Here is a 22,401-nt window from a genome sequence, read left to right on the forward strand (position 1 = left end):
TAGCCCTTTGCATGTACAAAACAACTTCAGATAGATTCACTATCTGTAGATGACACATGCTTTTTGTTTGTTTGTTTTTGAAAGGAGAATCTAACAAGCATATCAACAATACTGATTTTCAGTCAATATGATGACATTTTCAAACTTGATAAATATTGGGTTGATTACCTCTTAGTGTGAATATATATGATCTTACAAAGAAAGTTATTTTCAACAGAAAACCAGAAAAAGTTTATTCACTTTGTGTTTCATGGGAATAACCAGAGAGCAATACCTATTTGGTCCAGTTCGTCAAACTCACTCCATGAGCATATGTGAAAACTATAACAAATTTAAGAGGTCAAATACATATTTTGTACCGACAGTCATCTTACAGCACTAATTTACACCTAAATATGTGTGAATCTTCTCACCTAACATGTAATAAGAGCTGAAAACAGTCTCTTTTATCTAACTTAATATTGTAAATCCTTTGATTCTGATATTATTTGACAAATAAAATGTACAAAAGGGTGGCCGAACTGAAATGACATGACAGAATATTGATAAATAAATACATTGCAACAAAGTTACCTTTTTCAGCCTCACCTTGTCAACATTGGCAAGCAACATTGCAACAGCGCATGCACACATATACACATACACACATATGCACACATGTACACACACCTATACATGCATGCTAAATTCAGGGTTTATTGTACAAAAAAGTTCAAATAAAAAATTAATGATTAGTACAAATGATAATTTGCCTTACTACACAATAATACACAATACAGTCACCACGGATGTTATATTTTACCTGCCTATCCACATGTGACCACATAATTTATATTTAATTACTTACTTACTTAATTAATTCAATCATTTGTTTGGTGCTAATACTAAGGCTTAAATTCAGGGCCTGTTTCTGTTCCAGAATTTGTACTTTTTTGTTTTAGTTTTCTCAAGGATATCATTTTACTGCTTGTACCACAGCTCCAGCTCTAGCTTTTCTTGGTTTCTTTCAAGTCAGAATATAATGGACTTTTTTTTTGTTTGGTCTGGTTTCAAACCACAATCCTCATAGAAGCAAAATGTACAGTGATGATACTGTCCTGTCAGAAATTCAAGTGAGTAATGTAAATTTCTTCTTAAGAACATACACAAAAAATAGTATAAGAGAACTCACAATTGGACATATGAGCTTTAAGAGCTGTCTAATAGATCAATTATGTATTGGTACCAACCATTAGAAAAAAAATGTATTATGTAGTACTAAAATAGAAGTCCTTTACATGACTACTTAAATTCTTTGTTTTTTTAAAGACACTTGTTTTCATCTAAAAAAGTAGGTGTGTCTATTGTCTTCATGTGGCCGCCCAGTTTTCCCAACACCAGTGGTTGAAGAGGCTGTGTTTCTTCCATTGTCTGTCTTTGGTTCTTTTGTCAAATATCAGCTGACTGTAGGCATGTGGATTTATTTCTGGATCTTCTATTCTATCCTATTGGTCTTCGGGTCTGTTTTTGTGCCAGTACCATGCTGTCTTTGTTATGATGGCTCTATAATAGAGTTTGAAGTGCAACATGGATATTCCTCCCTTGTTGTCTTTATTCACTAGAATTGTTTTGGCTATTCTAGGTCTTTTGTGGCTCCATATAAATTTTTGGGATGTTTTCTGTATTTCAGAAATGTACATCATTGGGATTTTAATAGGAATTGCATTGAATTTGTATATTAATTTGGGCAGTATTGCCATTTTCACTATATTGTCTGCCTATCCAAGAGCATGGGAGGTCTTTCCATTTCCTATTGTCTTCTGTAATTTTTTTCTTTAACTTTTTATAGCTTTCTTTTTTTTTGGGGGGGGGGGTCCACTCATGGGGCCTGAACTCGGCCTGGGCGTTGTCCCTCAGCTCTTCAGCTTAAGGCTAACGCTCTACCACTTGAGCCACAGCACCAACTACAGCTTTTTTCTTTTTGCTTATATGGTGCTGAGGAATCGAACCCAGGGCCTCATGCATGCAAGGCAAGCACTCTAACCCTGAGCCACCTTCACCGCCCACTATAGTTTTCATTAAATAGTTCTTTTACATCTTTGGTTAGGTTAATTCCTAAATATTTTATTTTGGGGGAGGTTGTTGTGAATGGGGTTGCTTCCTTTATTTCCCTCTCTGCTTGTACATTGTCAGTGTACAGGAAGGCAACTAATTTTATTGGATTGATTTTTCTATCCTGCTACTTTGCTGAAGTGATTTTTGATTTGTAAGAGTTTGGGGATGGAGTTTTTGGGATCGTGAAGGTATAGTATCATGTCATCTAAAAAAAGGGATAGTTTAATTTCTTCTTTCCCTATGCGGACCCTTTTAATGTCTTTTTCTTGCCTTATTGACCTGGCTAAGGACTTCAGGGCTATATTGAACAGAAGTAGAGCCAGTGGGCATCTTTGCCTGTTCCGGATTTTAAGAGAATTCGTTATAGTTTTTCCCCATTAAGTATAGTATTAGTTATTGGTCTGTCGTAAATGGCTTTTAATGTTTTAAGAAATGTTCCTTCTATTCCTATTGTCTCTAGAGCTTTTAGCATGAATGAATGTTGAATTTTATCAAAAACCTTTTCTGCATCTATGGAGATAATCAAGTGATTCTTGACCTTGGCTCTGTTGATGTGTTGGATTATATTTATTGATTTATGTATGTTAAACCATCCCTGCATCTCTGGGATGAAGCCTACTTGGTTTTAGTGTATGTATTTTTATGTGTTTCTGGATTCTGTTAGCTAGAATTTTGTTAACGATCTTTGCATCTGTGTTCATCAAGGAAATTGGCCTGCAATTCTTCTTTGGTTGGGTCTTTGCCTGGTTTGGGGATGAGTGTAGTATTGGGATCATAGAATGAGTTTGGGATAACTCCCTTTCTCTGAAGCGCTTGAGGATTATAGGTATTAGTTCTTCTTTAAATGTCTTATAGAATTCTGTTGTGAATCCATCTGGCCCTGGACTTTTTTTTTGTTGGAAGACTTCTGATTGTTTCCAGTATCTCGTTGTAGGATATCGGCTTATTTAATTGATTTACTTCTACTTTGCTCAATTTGGGCAACTTGTATTTCTCTAAAAATGCATCCATTTCTGCCAGGTTTCCTTTCTTTAGAGAGTAAAGCTTTTGAAAGTAGTCCGTTAAAATTGTTTGCTCATCTTGGGTACGTGTTGTGATTTATCCCTTGGCATCCTTCATTCTGTTAATATGGGTTTCCTCTCTTCTTTTTTAATTAATCTTGCCAAATGTCTATCAATTTTATTTATTTTTTCAACCAGCTTTTTGTTTGGTTAATTTTGGCTATGAATCTCCAATTCTCTATTTCAATAATCTCGGCACTTAGTTTGGTTTTCTGGCTCTGTCTAGAAACTTTAGGTTCCATTTTTTCATGTTTTTCTAGCTGTTTTAATTGCAACATGAGATTTTTTTCTTCGTCTGTGTCTATTTTCTTGATGTGGGCACTGAGGGTACTAAATTTCCCCTCAGGACTGCTTTTGCTGTGTCCCACAAGTTTCTTTGGGAGTTATTTTCATTTTCATTGAGTTGTAGGAATTTTTTAATTTCTTCTTTAATCTCTTCCATTACCCATGCATTGCTTAGAAGTGTGCTGTTCAATTTCCATGTATTAGAGTAATTTCTGCAGTATGCTTTGTTATTGAGAACTATCTTGATTCCACTGTGTTCAGATAGGATACAAGGGATTATGTCAATCTCCTTGAATTTTGCTTAAGTTCCTTCCATGAACTATGATATGGTCTAGCTTGGAGATAGTACCATGAGCTGCTGAGAAGAATGTGTACTGTGTTGTTTTTAGGGTGAAATACTTGGTAAATGTCAGTTCTGCTTGAAGTATGGCCTCACTTAATTCAGTAGTTTCTTTTCCAGTCCTCTGGTCGGTAGACTTGTCCTTTGGTGAGAGTGGGGGTGTTAAAGTCTCCTAGTATTATCCTATTGGACTATTTTATTCCGTAAGTTTTCGAGGATTTGCTTAACATATTTGGGTGCACCAATGTTTGGGGAATGTAAGTAGATGATGGTAATATCCTCTTTATATGTTGTTTCCTGTATTAATATGTAGTGTCAATCCTTGTCTTTTTGTATTAATTTTAATGACAAGTTTATTTTGTCAGATATCACAATTGCTACACCTGCTTTCTTACTAGGGATATTTGATTGTTAGATCCTTTTCCAACCCTTCACTCTGAGTTTGTTTGCATGTATGGCTTAGAGGTGGGTCTCCTGAAGGCAACTGATGGATGGGTCATGTTTTAGGATCCAATCTGCAGTTCTTTTTCTTTTGATTGGTGAATTAAGCCCGTTAATCTTAAGAGATAGTATAGAGAGATGCATTATGGTCACTGTTTTTCTTCTTTCCTTTCCTCATGTGCTTGCTTAGATAGACTTCAATTAATGCCTGTCTGGGTGCAGGTCCCTGTTCCTCGTTGCTATTCTCAGGTTGTGTTCCACCTCTTAGTAGTCTTCGTAATGCTGGCTTAATGTTTATGTATTAATTTAGTTTTTCCTCGCTATTAAAAATTTTCAGTTCTCCATCGAAAATGAATGCTACCTTTGCCAAGTATATCAGACTGGGTTGACAGTTATTGGCTCTCAGGCAAATATCTTACTTTCCCAGGCCTTTCTTGCATTCAGTGTTTGTGTGGAGAGATCTGTAGTGATTCTAATATTTTTCCTGTTGTAGTATAGCTCCTTCTTCATTTTTGCTGCATGCAAGATTGTTTCCTTGTCATTCAGATCTATCATTTATACTATAAGGTTTCTAGAAGTGTTTCTCCTGGGATCCTGCTTGTTAGGTGTTCTATATGCTTCTGTTATGTAGGTAAGATGTTCTTTTTTGAGATGGGGAAATTTTTCACTGATTATCTTGTGGAATAGGTGTTGCATTCCCTTGCTTTGATATTCCTCACCTTCGCATATGAAGGTTAAATTTCTTGGCACTATCTGCTTGCTCTTGAATTTCCCTTTGGCATAATTTAAGTGATTTTCCCATATCTGTCATTTTTTGGTCCAGTTGATGTATTCTGTCTTCTGTATCTGACATTCTACTTTCCATATTATTCACTCTATTAACTGTGGCTTCCATTGTGGTTCTCATGGAGGAAATCGACTCATTTATGGATTCGATGTTGGTTTTCAAAATACTAACCTTACTTCTTAATGAATTGTGTACTGCCTCTATTTTGTCACTTATCTCAGGGCTTACTGAGGTCTGTGCTGCCTCTATTTTTGCATGCATCTCCTGTTTGATGTCCAGCATCTCTTTCGATATTTCGATCCTGTGTTCTTTCAATTTCTGGTCTATTTCTCGCTTTATTTCTTGAGTAATTGCCTCCAGCACCTCTTGGATGTAGTGTTTGTCTTCCATTCCGGCTTTGCTCCCACTGGGAATCTCCCCTGGGTGGCTGCTGGCTTTTAGAGATAGCTTGCTATCCTAGGTGTTGATAAACCTTGTAATTTTTCTCTGTGATTTTCTCATGGGGATTCAGGGATTATTGCAGACTAATCTGAAATTTTGTTTTGGTCAATAGATGTCTGTCTTTGCTTGGTTACTGTTTCTGTGCAGGTAGAGAGAATCTGTACCTGATCTCAGTTGTTGGGGGCCAACCTCTAGCTGCTGGTCTGACCCACACAGAGTTATCGGCTCTCTGCTGTAGATCACTGGCAGTTCCCGCCTTTAGAAGGGTTGAGCAGCCTAGACTGCTCCTGTTTGTTCCTACAGGTGCTCTTGGCGAGTTCGAATGTGCTGGATGTACTCTCCCAGATGTTGGAGTCTGTTATGGGCTCCTGATGTTTTGTTTTATTTTACTTTTTTGGCTAGTTTGGGCTTCAACTCTGGGCTTGGGTGCTGTACCTGAGCTCTTCAGCTGAAGGCTGGCACCCTACCATTTGTCCCACAGCAACAGACCTGGTTCTTTCTGCTTATGTGTTGCTGAGGAATCAGATCCAGGGCCTCCTGCACCTAAGAAAGCACTGTACTGCTTAGCCACCTTACCAGCCTGAGCTCCTGACTCTTATCAGGTGCTGGCAGCCTGTGTTGTCCAATTCCTAGCCTAGAATATATGCGTCGGGTTCTTGTGGGGTTTGGGTTTCTCTTGTCCTGAACTCCCCGGATCTTTTGGTGTCACAGGCATGATTCCCAGGGGGTGCAGTTCCCTGTTTTTCTCCCCTCTGCTGAGGCGTATGCTCAGCTTCTGATTTCAGTTGGAAGACGTTGGTTATGTTGCTCAGGCACCATGTCCCCAGGCCTGGTCCCGGCCCCCAGCCTGGGGCACACCGGTTGGACCTGTGCTGCTGTGTATCCCACCTAGATTATGCAGCCTGGAGTACACAGTTCAAATTTCTTCCACCATTGGGTGTCTAGACACAGGGGCGCTGTTCATGGCTTGGGCGTTTAATCTCCCTTCCAGGGTCTCTCTTGTTCTAGCCTGGCCAGCTTAGTGTGCTCCATGGGCTGGTGGAGCTCTTGAACATTTTCTAGTTTTAGTGGGTCCTGTGGTGCAGGTTTTGGGGTAGGGGGACTGGCGATTTCCACCAGCTCTGGTCTCCCTTGAGGAATATACTCTCCCCTGCAGGGTACTCACCCTGTAGCTAGTTGTTGTTTTTGTGTTGTGTTGCTGGTTGCCCTTGCAGTCAGAGTTCAATTGAGGTGGTTGTGGGCTGGCCTGAGAGGTGGTGGCTCTGTGTGTTTCTCTTCTGTCACTGCCTCCATTGATGCTATTCCGGTCCACTCCACGGGATGGGCCTCTGGCCTCCACCGGAGGGGTGGGGGAGGTGCCTCTGTGCAGGTTCTGGGCTCTGGGGTTTGTCTCTGCACTCTCCAGATCAGCACCAGTTCCTTTCAGTTCTTCTGCTCTGGTGTTCTGTGGGCATCTAGTGTATCTCTGGGGTTCCTGCAATGGGGCCAAATGGCTTTGGCGGAATGGAGCCTTTCTGCTCAAACAGAGAGTGAGGGATGGGGTGGGATCTTTGTGTAAGCTCCCTGCTTGGAGGTTTCTTCATTCGTCACAATCAGCGGGTCTGACACTGGTACCTCAGGGGGCTTTGGTGCGGGTGATCTGCAGAGAGCCCTCTGTGTCTCTGGGACACAGGCAGCTCCCACCGGGCTGGGCTGGCCATGACTTGGCACACTGCTGTGTGGACAATAGACATTGGGGAAGGGGTCTTCACACCTCTCTGTTGTGAAATTCTTCTTTTTAACTTTATTTTTTTGTTTTTTCTCTGCTTCCTGTTTTTCTCTGGATGTTGGTCTTTTTGTTGTTGTTGGTCTCTTGGGGAGATTAAACATTGGAACTCCAACTCTCTTTTTGGTTGGGGTGAGCTGTGGCATTCCTCTACTTCCCCGTCGCCATCTTGGTCCCCCTCGAGTTTTTCCTTTTTTTAAATCAGAAATAATTTTAATTTATCTGTTGAAATGAGTACTAAAACAACTAAAGATATTTCTGGTGCTTATATGAAAAATTATACTTTAAAATATTCTGTATTCTGTTTGTATAATGCCCATAATCTATTTTATTCTTTCCTAGATATAAGACTTTGAATACTACATTGTTTTATAATATATAGGTTCATTAATAAATGGATCCTTTTAGATTGCATTCCATACAGAAACAGTTTAAGATTCCTTTTTTACTAGGTCCTTATAGTATATTACTTTGGAATAAATTGGCAATGTTGTCTAATTTTAAAAATTTTATAAAGATTATGTTATGTAAAGGGTTTTCTAAGGCGAAGATTTAATACACTGATATCAAACTAACTTTTATTTATATGAATTACATGTATTGTTACACTGTTAATTTGTAATCAACTTTTTAATAATTGTTTTTCATTTCTAGCATCTGAAGAATGAAAAATAAGGAATAATTCACAGATTTTCATATCATCCTGTGCAATTGCCATGTTAATCTCTGTATTGTTGTAATTTGGGTATATGTGCTTCTGAAGAATGTAATGTTCTCTAGTTAATGATGCAATCTTTTACAGGATTATATCCTTGGGTGCCTATTTGTAACAAAAAAACCTTAATGTTCCTAACAATGCTACTGATCTTATTTCCTTAAAATTCTGTGTATAATGGAAAATAATTATATTGTTCAGTCGAATGCTCACGTTTGTAATTCTTTTGTCAATGATTATTTTAAGTCTTTTTCATTTTAGTTTTAATCATACTTTGAAGCATTTTTAGCTAGGTCCAAAGAGGATGGCTTTTTAAAGGACTTATTTATCCAACTGAGTTAACTCTGTAGAGCTAATGGATTCAAAGAAATCCTTGCTTAAGAGCTCCTTCTAAAATTCTGCAGCTGAAAATTTCCCAAATGAGGTATTATTGGCACCAATGTCTACCTGACTCTGTATCCTTCTTCCATGTAGGTTCAGACCAACCAGAATATCTTACCTTGACAGCGTAAATTGTCTTACTTGAACAAAACAAATCTTAGTTACAAGGGATCATAAAAAGATGAACATTTCAGACAGAACTGTTCAGAGTAGAATGTTTTTTTTATCAAAATATAATTGTTCATTATACCTACCATTTCAAAAGTAGCTAAATCTAAGAAGGTGAAAAAATTGTTCATATGCATGATTACTTAATTTCCTGGCCTGTCTACCTTCCAACCAGGCAGGAACTTACACTACTGCCTTTCTATCACCAAATATTTTCATAGCTCCAGGAGAAGTCCATATGTTTCTCCTTGTTAATAGTCCTTAAATTGGTAATGTTTCCTCTTGCCTCCAGTCTGTAAATCTACAAAAGGTAAAGGTTTAAGTCTAACTCTACCAAACACTGAGGTAGAGATAATGGAATAATACTTTAAAACAGAGTTGCTTTTGATACCCTAACGACAATAGAACAATGTAAAACATGTTCCCTTTTTTATTATATTATATATAGTTATATATTTTATATTTGTATGTGCTGATTTTATATTTCACACAGTGAAAATTAATAGAATCAATTGATAATTTGACAAATAAATTGATATTTATTTATCCCAATAAATAGTATTGGAATATAAATAATTAGGTTTAGAATATATATTAGAATATAAAGAGTATCATTGCAATGTCTTCGGTATAAACTTGTGATACCTTCTAAGTGTTCATGGTCTTCTGAATTCACATTGTTAAAAATCAATGTTGTTTTCCTCCAATGTATAAGAGATTTTTCTCTGATGCCCTGTTTATTGTTTTAACTCGCTGCCCCAAACTGTTTTTCTCCATATTTCTGAAGCATTCCTACAGATTATACTCCAATTGTGCTGATATGATATCTAAAAGACATTATTCTTCTATAGATCCATGGGTCCTAGTATCTTATGGCCGAATTACCTGCATCATCAGATAACAGGAGCTAGACTTCTCACCTAGTCCTATGCAACATGCCAGCAGAAAGTAACTGAAAATCCATCTCAATTTCTCATTTCTTATAATATTTCAGGGCCCCAATTCCTTGAGATACAAGAATTAGCAGCAAGAAATTGTGTAATGCAAGGCAACTTAAAATGAAAGATGAGGTCACAAAATCGAGAGAAAGTACTGTATTTCAAACTCAGTTTATAGATGACCAGCCCATATGAGTGAACAAGATCATAAGGTTTCACAAGATTATTTTTAATACTCCTCCCGTAATAATTAATGTAATATTTAAGTCCAGCATATGTGAGCCCAAAAAATAGTTCCTGGAAGGATAGATCCATGATTGATCTACCAAGCCAGGAAAACTTGAATTAGAGGTCAAATATAATTCAGCAAAACATTAATTGAGAAGATCGCTTGTGCTTCAAAACACTGGTACTTTAGTACAACTTGGTTCTGTGGTACAACAATGTTGTCATTCTCAAACCAATGATAACCTACATTTAATCTTCTGAAAGTGTATTCCTTTTCAAATAAACTTTTTGAAATAACACTTACCAAAATAACATTTGATAAGTATATGACACTTAGTGACATTACAAGTTTTTCTAGTGTAGGGAGCAAGTCACAATAGAGTTGATTTATTTACCCAGCACTAATGCCAAACAGGTTCAACCATTCATTAAAGTGTAGAAACAGTACCATGCACCATTTGTGTTGTTCAGTAGGTGCCTTCCAGAAATTTGTTAAATAGATCAGCCTCCCATATTTCAACCCCAAACGTTAGCTAATAAAGTAAATTACATCACTTAATAAGGGACATTTTAAAAAGTCACAAATACTTGCCTTATCATATGTTGTTTTGTTTACACTCTGTCTAACATAGTAAGAAATATGTCTTTAAGTCTTGAATATGGGTACTCATCTGAGATGTGACAAAATCTATCTTCTATTTCTATCATATTTCTCTATAGTAGTAAGTGTTAATTTTCTTCTTTTTCCAAAACTTAGTCTTATCCCATGTAAAATAAAATAATCACACACCATTGTACAAAGCCATTTATAAAAATTGGTAGTTAAGAATACATTCAAAGCCATTTTTAAACTTTCTTGTTGACTAAAGATTAATCTTCAAATGGATGAGAATGTAACCATGTCTAGGTGTTTCAAGTCTCCAGTCTTGCAAATTTTTATTGCAGATGAATGACTTATGGAAATATAAGCTTACATCAGTTCAAGTATATGCAAGACTGAAACTCCATGGAATGAATATAAACCTTTCAAAGTATTAACAGAAAGTTTAACAGAATGACTATCAGGAAGTTGAAAAGAGAGAGGAATAATAGTAAAGACATAGAATGAATGAAAAATGGAACAAGGTGCAAGTACAGCTAGAATACTCAATGTACATATTTGAGAAAGGAAATGGTAAATCGGAAATAAATCTTGTAGAAGGGGTTGGGTGAGAATGATAGAAGGAGTCACTGTGATCCAGGAGCAATGGCTAATTAGGTGGACATATTTAATTGTAAGACACTTGCACAACCTTTGGAAATTCATTTAAAAAATAAAAACAAACAAAAAGACACAAAAATCACAACCAAACAGAAATTTCTATAGAGTATGAATATGACCTCTCAAAAATTTTAAGAAGTTAATGGAGGGAAATCTTGATAAAAGCAAACAAAACTGGTCAAAGTAGCAGTTTGGCCTAGGGGAGGATTCTGAACAGATTTAAATAGATTATCTAAGGTTATAAATCACCTATATCTGCTGCAAATATTATCTTTCTTGTATGAGTTCTCTTTGGCTGAACTGGATACTCCAGTCCTGAGCCATAATTGATAGCTTGTGAGGATGGAATGGAAGAAGCAAGATGAAGAACCCATTACTCCACTGTAGAGAAAACAATCCTCTATTTTTTCTCTCATCTCTCTTCACTACTTTTTATTCATATTTTTAGGTCAATTGATTTTGAATTACATTTTCCTTCTTTATTCTGGCAAATAATTAGTCAAATAATTCACTAAATATTATTTGCCATTTTTTGATTATGCAGTTTAATTGACTAAGCGAGTCCATTTAACTTTCCTCTTGCATTTGGTTGCCATGAAACAATATCTATAGTGATGAGGACAAATCTAAGTAAAATTTGTCTCCAGAAAACCAGTCCAAGAAGCTGGGAGCACAAATACTTGGCTATATTTTTTTTCTTTTTTCTTTTACCTTGAAAGTCTACTTGTGTCTAAATTGCCCAGAAAAATAAGTACTCCATCACTTTTTGTTTCAATCAATTCTAACCTCAAGGATATATTTTGCTAACAAGATGCATAGAGGAAACCAAAAAGTACTCCCTTTTTATCTTCTCTCTTAAGACTGTCCTTAGATAACATATCAGGAACAGTGAAGTTATTCTTTGCAAAATTATTTGAATTTATTATTTTCTCTTGTTCTTGCATTTGCTCACCAAGATGTATGGAGAAGAATAGAGTTAAATCACCCATACCTTGGAAGACAGGTCTATAACAAAAGGACAACACTTCTGTGTCCTACTTCTATGTCCTCCTCTTAGCTATTTCCTGATTTCCAATTAATCACAGCTTCTTGGCTTCAAGTATAGTGAAGCTTCAGCCACTGTACATCTTCATAGTTTCTCTTTTAATACTCTTTTAAGTTGCCTCATTTGGATGTGGAATTTATTTTCATGTCTTCATTCAATCAGTTCTGCATTCTCGTGAGTCAAATAGGCTCTGTAAAATCACTTTAGGTAGCAAAAATATTAAGACAATCTGTATCAAAAAGTTTTGGCCTCCCTCTAATGCTGAAGACAATACACTTAGCTAGGGCTTCTAAGAACACTATTTTCTAAACTTTCCCATATGCTAAATTCTTTTCTGAAACCAAAACTTTTTTTTTTGGGGGGGGGGGGTCCAGTCATGGGGCCTGAAACTCTAGGCCTGGGCACTGTCCCTCAGATCTTCAGCTCAAGGCTAGCGCTCTACCACTTGAGCCACAGTGCCACTTCCAGCTTTGTTCTTTTGCTTATGTGGTGCTGGCGAATCAAACCCAGGGCCTCATGTATGCAAGGTAAGCCCTCTACCACTGAGCCACCTTCCCAGTCCTTGAACCCGAAACTTTTTGGCTTATGTAGAGAATTCTTCACTATCTCATGTCAATAAAGGTATTATATTTTGTGAGCCACTTAGAAATATGAAATCATTGTTTTGACGTACCCAATCAGATTTTTTTCTGTATGTCACTTCTTCATGTGCAAAGACATTGTGGAAAGTATTACAAACAGAAAAGTGTAAACCCAATACCCTCTTTCATTGTAGAGGGCATTTTCTCCATAAATATTTTGACCCCAATTATCTTTTTTTTTTATTGGGGGGGGAGGGGGTCTGGCCTTGGGGCCTGAACTATGGGCCTGAGCGCTGTCCTTCAGCTCTTCAGCTCAAGGTTAGCACTCTACCACTTGAGCCACAGCACCACTGCCGGCTTTTTTCTTTTTGCTTATGTGGTGCTGACGAATCAAACCCAGGGCCTCAGGCATGCAAGGCAAGAGCTCTACCACTGAGCCACCTTCCCAGCCCGACCCAAATTATCTGTTTGATAATTAAAGGTTAATTCACAAATTTTGATGTCTTTTTTTTTAAGAATTTGAATTTAAATTGTACTACAACCTTGTTGCACACAGTGAGAGTATATTTCCTGGGTAATGACAATTCTCAAGGGAACCTACAGGATTAAAGCAAGTTTTCTGAGGTTTGTTTGTTTAGTGTGAAAAAGAACCATCTTTAGTCACATTGCTTCCTCTCTACTAAGTCTCCATGGATTTCTTTGAATGAAAGCCTATTTTCCCAGGCAATTTTAAATTTTCTGAATAGGCTAAGGTGTTAAAAATTTTGAACAATTAAATTTTACCTATCATAACTTTAAAACTCTTTTGAAATTCCTTTATCAGAATCACGAATTCACCAATCCTAATACCACCTTAACCACCAAAAAGTTAACATGTTGTTTTCATGATTTAGTGTTTATGCAACTATTATTTTCCAGTGGCATTGTTATGTGTGTATATGACCATATAAGCTGATGCTGAGAAAAATGAACTCCAAGATATGGAAACAGATTTTTATTTGTGGTGTTTTTTTGATGTACTATGTAATTGCTATTTGTTTTAGGATTTTCCCTATGCTTTCTCCCTGCTGTATTTGATTTTGTTACCCTGTGTATTGTGTATACATTTACCTTAACTAGGGAAGGGAAGAGAAACAACAAAATGGTGAGAGAAAGCAGAAAGGCAAACCAATGCAATAGCAATACTCACAAGACGATATGTTGGAAATGTACATTACAACTTGTGAGGGGGAAAGGGGGGAAGGAAACTATGAGAAAAATGAGGGAGAGGTAAAAAGTTTGAAAAATTATGCATTCACTACCTTACAATTACAGTAACCACACTGTACATCACTTTGATAATAAAATTTTTAAATAAGCTGCATAAAATATAATTTCACTGTATTGGTATAGTAAATATTATTCTTTACGTATTAACTTTTTAAAAATCAAAACTATTTGACATATAATTTGAATTAACTACCCTTTCTTTATCAGAGGAACATCTACTTGAATATTATCCATCTAGACAATATTTTCACAATATACTTGCCAATATTTTGAAAAAAGAATAAATTTAGTACTTTCTTATACTAAAACTGAAAAGAGATTAATTAAATGGAAACCCATAACTTTTAAAAGTAAATAAGTTGTTAAAAGAACAGAAAATATGTGTTATTCAAAATTCCTATGACTCATTTTCATTTTAAAATTCTCAACATTCCATACCTCAGAGATTCAAAACAGTACCTGTTTGCATGTTATAAAATTCTGCAGTAAATACAGTTTCCAATTGGGTGTTACAGATTGAGAATTCAACAGAAAAATAGCCACATTCTTATAGAGGATAAGACTATGAAGCATCTGTAACAATTAATTCTTCAAGAGAAAGCAATTGTTTATCAGAGAAAGCTTTATTTCTATGACCATCAATCCCAAGATTTATGTCATAAAGTCATCCTAGACCAACAGTTTCCATCTTGTAAGGTGCACCTTAAAATTCCTTAATTCACATCATGAATAGCTTAACTCTATTGTGAAAAAATACTACACCTCTGCTAATGTGATGCCCTCCTTGTTCTGGAAAGAACGACACAATAAACTGAGCTGCATCATTTTTCCCCCAGTGGTATTCTTGAGATCAGGAAACTTGCAAATATTATTTATATTTTACTTTTTAACTATTATAGATATTCAGGATGCTAAGATCAGAAAATTATGGTTCAAAGCCAACTCATGCAGGAAGGTTTTTTAGATTCTTATCTCCAATAAACTATTCAGAAAAAGCCAGACACAAGTGGCACTGAGGTTGAAGTAGGGCACGAACATTGAGCATAAACAGGCTTAGGCACAGTGTCCAGGCCCAGAATTCAAGCTTTAGGAGAAGCCAATAAAACAAAAACGAAAATGAAAACAAACCCCAAACCTAGCATTTTTCTCAATGTTTAAAGAGGCACGTAATTAAGGAAATGGCTTCCTGTGTTACATATAGGAAGAAGAAAGAAGATGTCACACAATTCCTCTCTTCAAACCATAGTATAGCACACCCTCAAAAAATTGCTCTTTTTCCAAATTTATAAATTACTGTCATCCATTTGTTGGCAACTATGTCTAGATTATTCACATTATCATGTTATGCATGAACTGTTGGTATTATTTATTAACTAAGTTCTAATTATAACTCTCTTGAAAATATATTCTAGGAAAATAAGAATGCCAGTATCATTTGTGAATTTGTCAATTAAACCTTCTACTTAAAAAGACTTTTGTAGTAGCGTATAAAATATGAAATTACCAACAAAACCAAAATATTCATTTTAAATCTCAATTCTAGTTTAGCAAGGTCTACAAAGTTCTATGTTAGACATACTTTGCTCTTTCTACAGGCTTAAGCTTTTATAATCCTTTATCAGTTCTTTAAAATCTAACAGAATGATACTTACTTTTGCAATTTTGGGGGAGGGAATCATGAGCCATTTTGCATCTAGGAATGTTCTGTAATGAAGAGAGCATTTAAAACACGTGAGGATAATGCATGTGTTGCATTTCAATAGGAAACTTGACTTCTCAAAACATAGTGACAAAATTAGCCCGAACTTCCAACTGTGTATTCCTTTTTTGTTGTTTGTTGGTTGGTTTGCTTTATTGAGACAAAAGTACACTACCTGGTCAAGGGAAGGTATCACTATGTAATTCCACTCCTTAATCTCCTGTCTTAGTCTCCAGGCTTGTACCACATTGCCCTGCCATATTTTGTTGGTTTATTTCATCTAGATAAAGACTAGCAATTCTGAACTTCTCCTATGATCTTATCCACTCGACTGACTGCTCAGACTGTTTAAGTACTATTTTCAAAGATGTTCTAACATTTGACACAGGATATGAACATCTTCAGATGTATATGCAGGGGTCTCTGATTCATTCCTCCATGGATCTGATCCCATTAATAATGATTACTTGAATCTCTTACTGTCTCTGATCCCTAGCTATGTAATATTCTCAACTTCTTTAAAGAAAGTTCACTTGAGGGCTTTCTAATACTAAAAATTATCACTTGATTGTAGTCTTACTCAGGACATATTTTCTATTGTTTTCTAACTTTTCTACATATACTGAGAATTGTTTCATTTTGTATTTGTGTGTGCACATATAAGTGTCTTTCTGTATATGTGTATGTTTTTATGTATTTATGCAAAAGCCTCAAGCTCTTACTCAGTAATCTTGCTCATGACTGGGATTCCAGGTTTTGCTGATTAATTATAGGTAGTGTCTCAAATCCTGTTCTGCCAAGACTGGATGCAAACTGAACTTCCCAGAATCTTTTACATCCTTAGGTTTTATTTTTCCAGGAGTATCAACTTTTAAGCTACAAACATTTTTTTTGAGTGTAAAGCCTAACCGGTAGCCTAGATTTTTAACTCAAGAATTCATATAAAGATAGATTAACATACACATTACATATCCTGAGTGTACACTGTTAGAAAGGTGATCGCAAGCCTAGTGGTGGTTGGACCTGAGGATTGGGGTTCAAAGCCAGCCCGGGTAGGAAAGTCCTGGAGACTCTTTTCTGCAATAACTACCAGAAAACTGGAAGTGGCACTGTGGTTCAAGTGGTAGAGCAGTAGCCTTCAGCTGAATAGCAAAGGGACAGCAGCCAGTCACAGAGGTGAATTGCCATGACCAACAACAGCAAAAAAGAATATAAGAAAATGAAAGAAATTTAATCTGATCTTAGCCACCAGTTTCATTGCTAGTATATTCCCTGTTCTCTCAATACGGACTCCTTTTTTCCAGTTAATTCCATGATCGTATATCTGACTTGCACTGGAAACAGGATCATTCTTCCATTCTACTTTTTACAAATTTACGTGATTAGCAAGCAAGATTTAGAAAGGGAGTGGCCTCATGCTTCATATTCCACTTACGAGTAATGTTTTTTCTATATCACTCCCATAACTCTACATGCTGGACTTGACTTTATAGTTTCAATGCTGTCTTATTTGTAGAGTCTTCTCTATTGTATTGAACCCTAATACATAAACACAGAACTTCTCTTTCTCATATTATTGCTATTGTGTCTCCTACTGTTAACTCATGTACATTTGGGAAATTAATGCACAGCACATACACTCACAAAAAATGATCTGAAAATCCTCTTCCCATTTAAAATTCTCCTTAATTTACAGAGCACTTAAGAAGTTTTTACTCAATATACTCATGGATAATGTATTTATAAGCAATTTAAATTTCACATTTTCTCTTTATTAAGTTGTCTCTGAAACACGTGTTACCACATGTCCAAAGGTGTCCTTGTGCTATTTCAATGAAGCCAGAAAACATTCATTTTATCTGGAGCAGCACCATAGATTGTTACTGGAAGTAAGTGGAAGTAACTGTAACTGGAAGTGTAAAGCAATACCAGGAGAGGAATTGAACATAGAAGAATGACAAAGTTCAAGTTCACTTTTGTTTTCCTTTTTACTATACAAGAAAAGAATCCAAGGCTTGAAAGAAATTCTGTCCCTGACTTTTTTGAGTGTGTCCTTTACTCATATAAAACTTGTCTATAAACTTCTAGTTGAGAATATTACAAAAGGAGACAATATGCCTTTTGAAGGCCAGCATAAAACAAAGGAAATAACTTAGTTTTAAAAGTGTTCTCCTGCAAAGGAACAAAGGCATGGAGGTTTTAAAGTGTCTTAAGGGTAGATGTTTCACTCCTGAGATGATTCTTTTGTTGCAGGAGTCAGTTATCAATTCCTTTAGTCTGGTCCTGAGTTTCCCATAGCAATAAGGATTTCAAAAAAGCAGGAGCCAGTGAGTATGATCAGTAAAAGGAGCCTCTTCCCAGACCAGTACTCCTATAAGGAGGGTTCCAAAGAAATACCTGGGGTTTCTTTTGTTTGCTTGTTTGTTTAGTTTGTGCTGGTTCTGGGTCTTGAACTCAGAGGTTGGACCCTGTCCCTGTACAGTTGTCTTTCCTGCCCACCTGTCCCCAAAGCTAGTACTCTACTGACTGAGCCAATACTCCACTTTTGCCTTTTATGGTGTTTAATTACAAATAAGAGTTTGACTGACTTTGTGCCCTGGGTTGGCTTTGAACTGAGATAGTAATAAATCCAAGTGACATCAACTTATGGACTTCTCTTTTGAAATAAGAAATATTAGATGAAGTTTATAATAAAGCTAATATTTGACAATTTTTAAAAGAAGAGAATATGTTCAGCAAAGAATCTATAATTTACATAACTCAGCAAAAGTAGGTGCACTGAATCATTTTGGAATTATTTTCTCTGATTGAGAAGAGACTTTGTCGTTCCTTTTGGGGAAACTTAAAGTCATTTTTGCACTTTTTCTGTTGGTCATGGGGCTTGAACTCTGATCCTGGGCATTGTCCCTCAGCTCTTCAGCTCAAGTCCAGTGCTCTACCACTTTAGCTGCAGCACCACTTCCGGATTACTGTTGGTTAATTGAAGGTAAGTGTTTCATGGACTTCCCTGACCAGGCTGGCTGTGACCCACAATCCTCTGGTCTGAACCTCCTGAGTAGCTAGGATTACAGGCATGAGCCACCAGCACCCGGCTCCTATTTGTGTTTAGTGCAGTTAATGACACTAAGTAGACAAGAATGGAAATCTGAATCAAGTGATGTGACATTGCAGTTTTTAGAATAATTGAGGTCGCAATAAATATGTCTTCCTTTGCCAATTTGTTACGTTAATGACTCAGGAACTGTGGGACCCTTACATTAGCAGCCTCTTCCATCTGTGTAGGTATACTTATTATCAGGAAATATTCATAGAAAAATTGAGAAGGACATAATTTTAGAAAGCACAGGATTTTCACAATAAAAATAATATAAAAAAGAAAGCAAAGGAGATCGCGTATGAACGAACAGCATAGAAAGAGATATATTTATCACACAGAGATGAAGAACTAGCCTAAGACATTTAGAATGCTAAAGGCAATGAAGAATATGCCTAGTTGATAACTAGTTCTTCAATAACCAAAAACGGTTCCCTAGAATGGTTTCTGCTACACCTTAGTTACTATCATTTATTCCTTCCATCTGGAGTCATTCCTTCTCTTCTGTCACAACTGTTAATTAGCCTCTGCCATTTTGGTGACATGACTGGCCAAAAAGGTTTCCAAATATCATGTAGACTACTCTTCTCATTGTGATTAACAGTGAACACTCAAAAGCCTGAAATCTTTGAATTTCCTGAATTAATCTTGACTTGACATCTAAGCACATTCCTGGCATTAATTGCCGTGACCTTATGAACAAAACTTTTTTTTTTCAACACAGTATCCTAATATTGCTAAAGTGCATGAATTAGGGACTATTGTCAGGTATCAGTATGGAACGAGCAATTAAATATTCCTAGTATGGGTTCTTTATTTTCATTTACTAAATGTTTGTTGTTGTTGTTGTTTTGCCAGTCCTGGGCTTAAACTCAGAGATAGAGAATTATTCCTCAGCTTTTTTCCCCCTCAAGGCCAACATTATACGACATGAGGCACAGCACCATTTCCAGTGTTTCTTTTTCTGTTTATGTGGTAATGAGGAATTGAACCCAGGGTTTCATGCATGCTAGGGAATCACCATACCATGAAGCCACTTTCCCATAGCCCTATATGACTTTCTTAAGATGGCATTACATTTTCATTCTTTAACTATGTATCATAATTTTGGCCAAAATTTTTGCTAGAAAAGGACATTGAGCACAATGCTGAGACCAGTAAGGCTAGAAGGACAATGAAAAACTGTCTTGGTCTAGACAGACACAGAAGGACTTACCTCATAGAGCTGGTACAACAGACTGAGCAAGACATCTCCTGACCCACATCACACCTCCAGAATGAGAGGGCCACCTTGGTTCCAGCCACATGGGGCCGCTGGGCCACCTCCTCCAGCACCCATTCAACAAGTTCCTGTGTGTGTGAGAGAGATTGAAAGAATGTCAGAATTACACTTAAGCCTGGTGCAGGTGGCTCAGACCTATAATCTTAAGTACACAGGAGGCTGAGATATGAGGATCACGGTTCATAGCCAACCCCGGCATGAGTGACTATGAGTCTGTTATCTCCAAAGAACCACCAGAAAACCGGAAGTGGTGCTGTGACTCAAGTGGTTGAGCCCTAACCTTGAGCTGAGAAGCTCTGGGACAGTGCCCAGGCCCAGAGTTCAAGCCCCACGACTGACAAGATGTGGACTGCCCACCACAAGAAGTGGACTGAATAGCACACATTGTACTAGGGACCATGGCAGAGAAGTCAGGCCGAGGTTCTTCTCAGCTGGGATTCATGAATAGGTCACTCGGATACTCTGTGCCTCAGTTTCCCCAGCTGCAAAAATGAACAAAGTGAAGGATCCCCTTCCTCATGAGGATAGGGTAATAATGAAAGAAAGCCATGTTTTGTTTCATAATCCCATGCCTGTTGCACCATTAATAACACACACCATCTGATCTCTTTCTGGGAATCTTCCTGTCATATGCTCACAGAATTGCTGAGAACTGCATCTGAAGGCCCCTCCCTTTGTGCCTGGCCTTGCTCCAGACATCTCTCTGTATTAATCCCTAGTTTCCTAACAACTGTCACTTGAAGAGATTGAAGTCCAATGGTCGAGGCCCACCCCAGAGCTTCACCTGTGGTCAAGAATCATCTGCCATAGACTGAGTTTGGGACAATCCATCTAAACCAATGACTGAGCATGGCACCACATGTCTACCATTCCAACTACAGAGGACAAGGCCTGGTGGCTCACACCTGCCACAGATAGGTGGATCATGATCCAGCCCAGCCTGAGCATATATTAAGTCTCCATCTCAGAAATGCCTAAGACATAAAAGCTTGTCTCTCATGTTAGAAGACCTGACTGAAAAGCCAAAGGCCTTGAGGTCAAACCCTAATATACAAAAAATAACCAGAGGCCCAGTGCTGGAGTCTCACTCCTATAATCCTAGCTACTCATGAGGCTGAGATCTGAAGATCACAACTCAAGATTTAAATTAGGGTTGGCCTCGCCCATCAGACATCATGATGAGAAGACCTGGAGTCTGAGCTATGCTGTTGTACTCCATACTAGCAGGGCTCATATCCTTACTAAGTGTTGGCCATGCTCTCTTTCCCCCTGGGAAGCCACCCCTTTCGGGCCACACTCCCAGGTCCTCCCCAGCTCCCACTGCCACCCACCAGGCCCATGAGAGTACACAGATCCAGGGAACAGAGATCCCTTGTTCTTGTCATTTAACAATGCTGAGTCCCCTTCAAGCCTCTCACCCTTCCAGGTCCCCAGACCTCAGCTATGAAGCCCATGCACCTCCCAAAGATAGCAGGTAGAAGTTACCAAAGCATCCAGCCTCCTTTTTACAACCCACTTCTACATACACACACACACACACACACACACACACACACACACACACACACACACACACACACACACACACTCAGCCTGGTGACAGAACACTCTTCCTTGCAGCACCTGCAAGTTGCCAACAGATCACTCACCTTAGTACAGTCAGGATGTACAAAGAGAAAGATGACCTCTCTTTCTCTGTCTCTCTATGTATGTCTCTCTGTCTCTCTGTCTCTCTGTCTCTCTCTGTCTTTCTTTGTCTCTTCCTGTCTCTGTCTCTGTGTCTCTGTCTCTGACTCTCTCTTTCTCAGCCTCTGTCTCTCTATCTGTCTGTCTCTGTCTGTCTGTCTGTCTGTCTGTCTACCTCTCTTGCTCTCTCTCTCTCTCTCTCTCTCTCTCTCTCTCTCTCTCTCTCTCTCTCTCTCTCTCTCTCTCACACACACACACACACACACACACACACACAAACACACTCAGAGCTGTGTATCTCCTGAGTTTGTTGGAGACCAGATGGACCGGGAGCACCAGCAGAAGCTGGTAGAGCTGGGAAATGTGATCAACTTGTGAGAACTTTGACAGTTGCCGGCAGGGAATAGGCCAATTGTATGTGTGTGGGGGGGTGTCTTCCCAGATATTCACCTTCTGTTTTGACCCCCAGCATCCTCACCTCCATACTGAGTTTTCTGGGATTCTGTTCAGTTGAAAATGGTGACCAAGCACAGAAGACAAGGTCTCACACAGCAAGAGGGGTCTATCTTCTGCATCCAACACCCTCACCCCCAGGAAAAAGGAAAAGACCCCAGAAGTCAGGTGTGGAATGCTGCTCCCCACCTCTCACCAGAGAGAAGGGTGTAGAAGTGTCCCTTTGTAGCTCCCACTGCTCCAGGCATGGGGCATTTTGGTGCCTACTCCTCACCCAAGCCTGCATCTCCCTGTTTCCTGGGACACTGGCCAGTAGAGATGGGGGTGGGATCCTCAGGTCAACACCCACCCCCACCCTTGGGGCACATTTGTGGCGGGGCCTGGGCC

General features: G+C 38.0%; 1 pseudogene; it reads right to left on the bottom strand.

Annotated features, from left to right (window-relative positions):
* Positions 1-7,881: 7,881 nt before the first annotated feature.
* Positions 7,882-7,980, bottom strand: LOC138830023 (U6 spliceosomal RNA; annotated as a pseudogene).
* Between the last annotated feature and the right edge of the window lie 14,421 nt (positions 7,981-22,401).

This window comes from Dipodomys merriami, unplaced genomic scaffold, assembly GCF_024711535.1.
Source record: "Dipodomys merriami isolate MVZ:Mamm:240054 unplaced genomic scaffold, mDipMer1.0.p SCAF_180, whole genome shotgun sequence".
NCBI lineage: Eukaryota > Metazoa > Chordata > Mammalia > Rodentia > Heteromyidae > Dipodomys > Dipodomys merriami.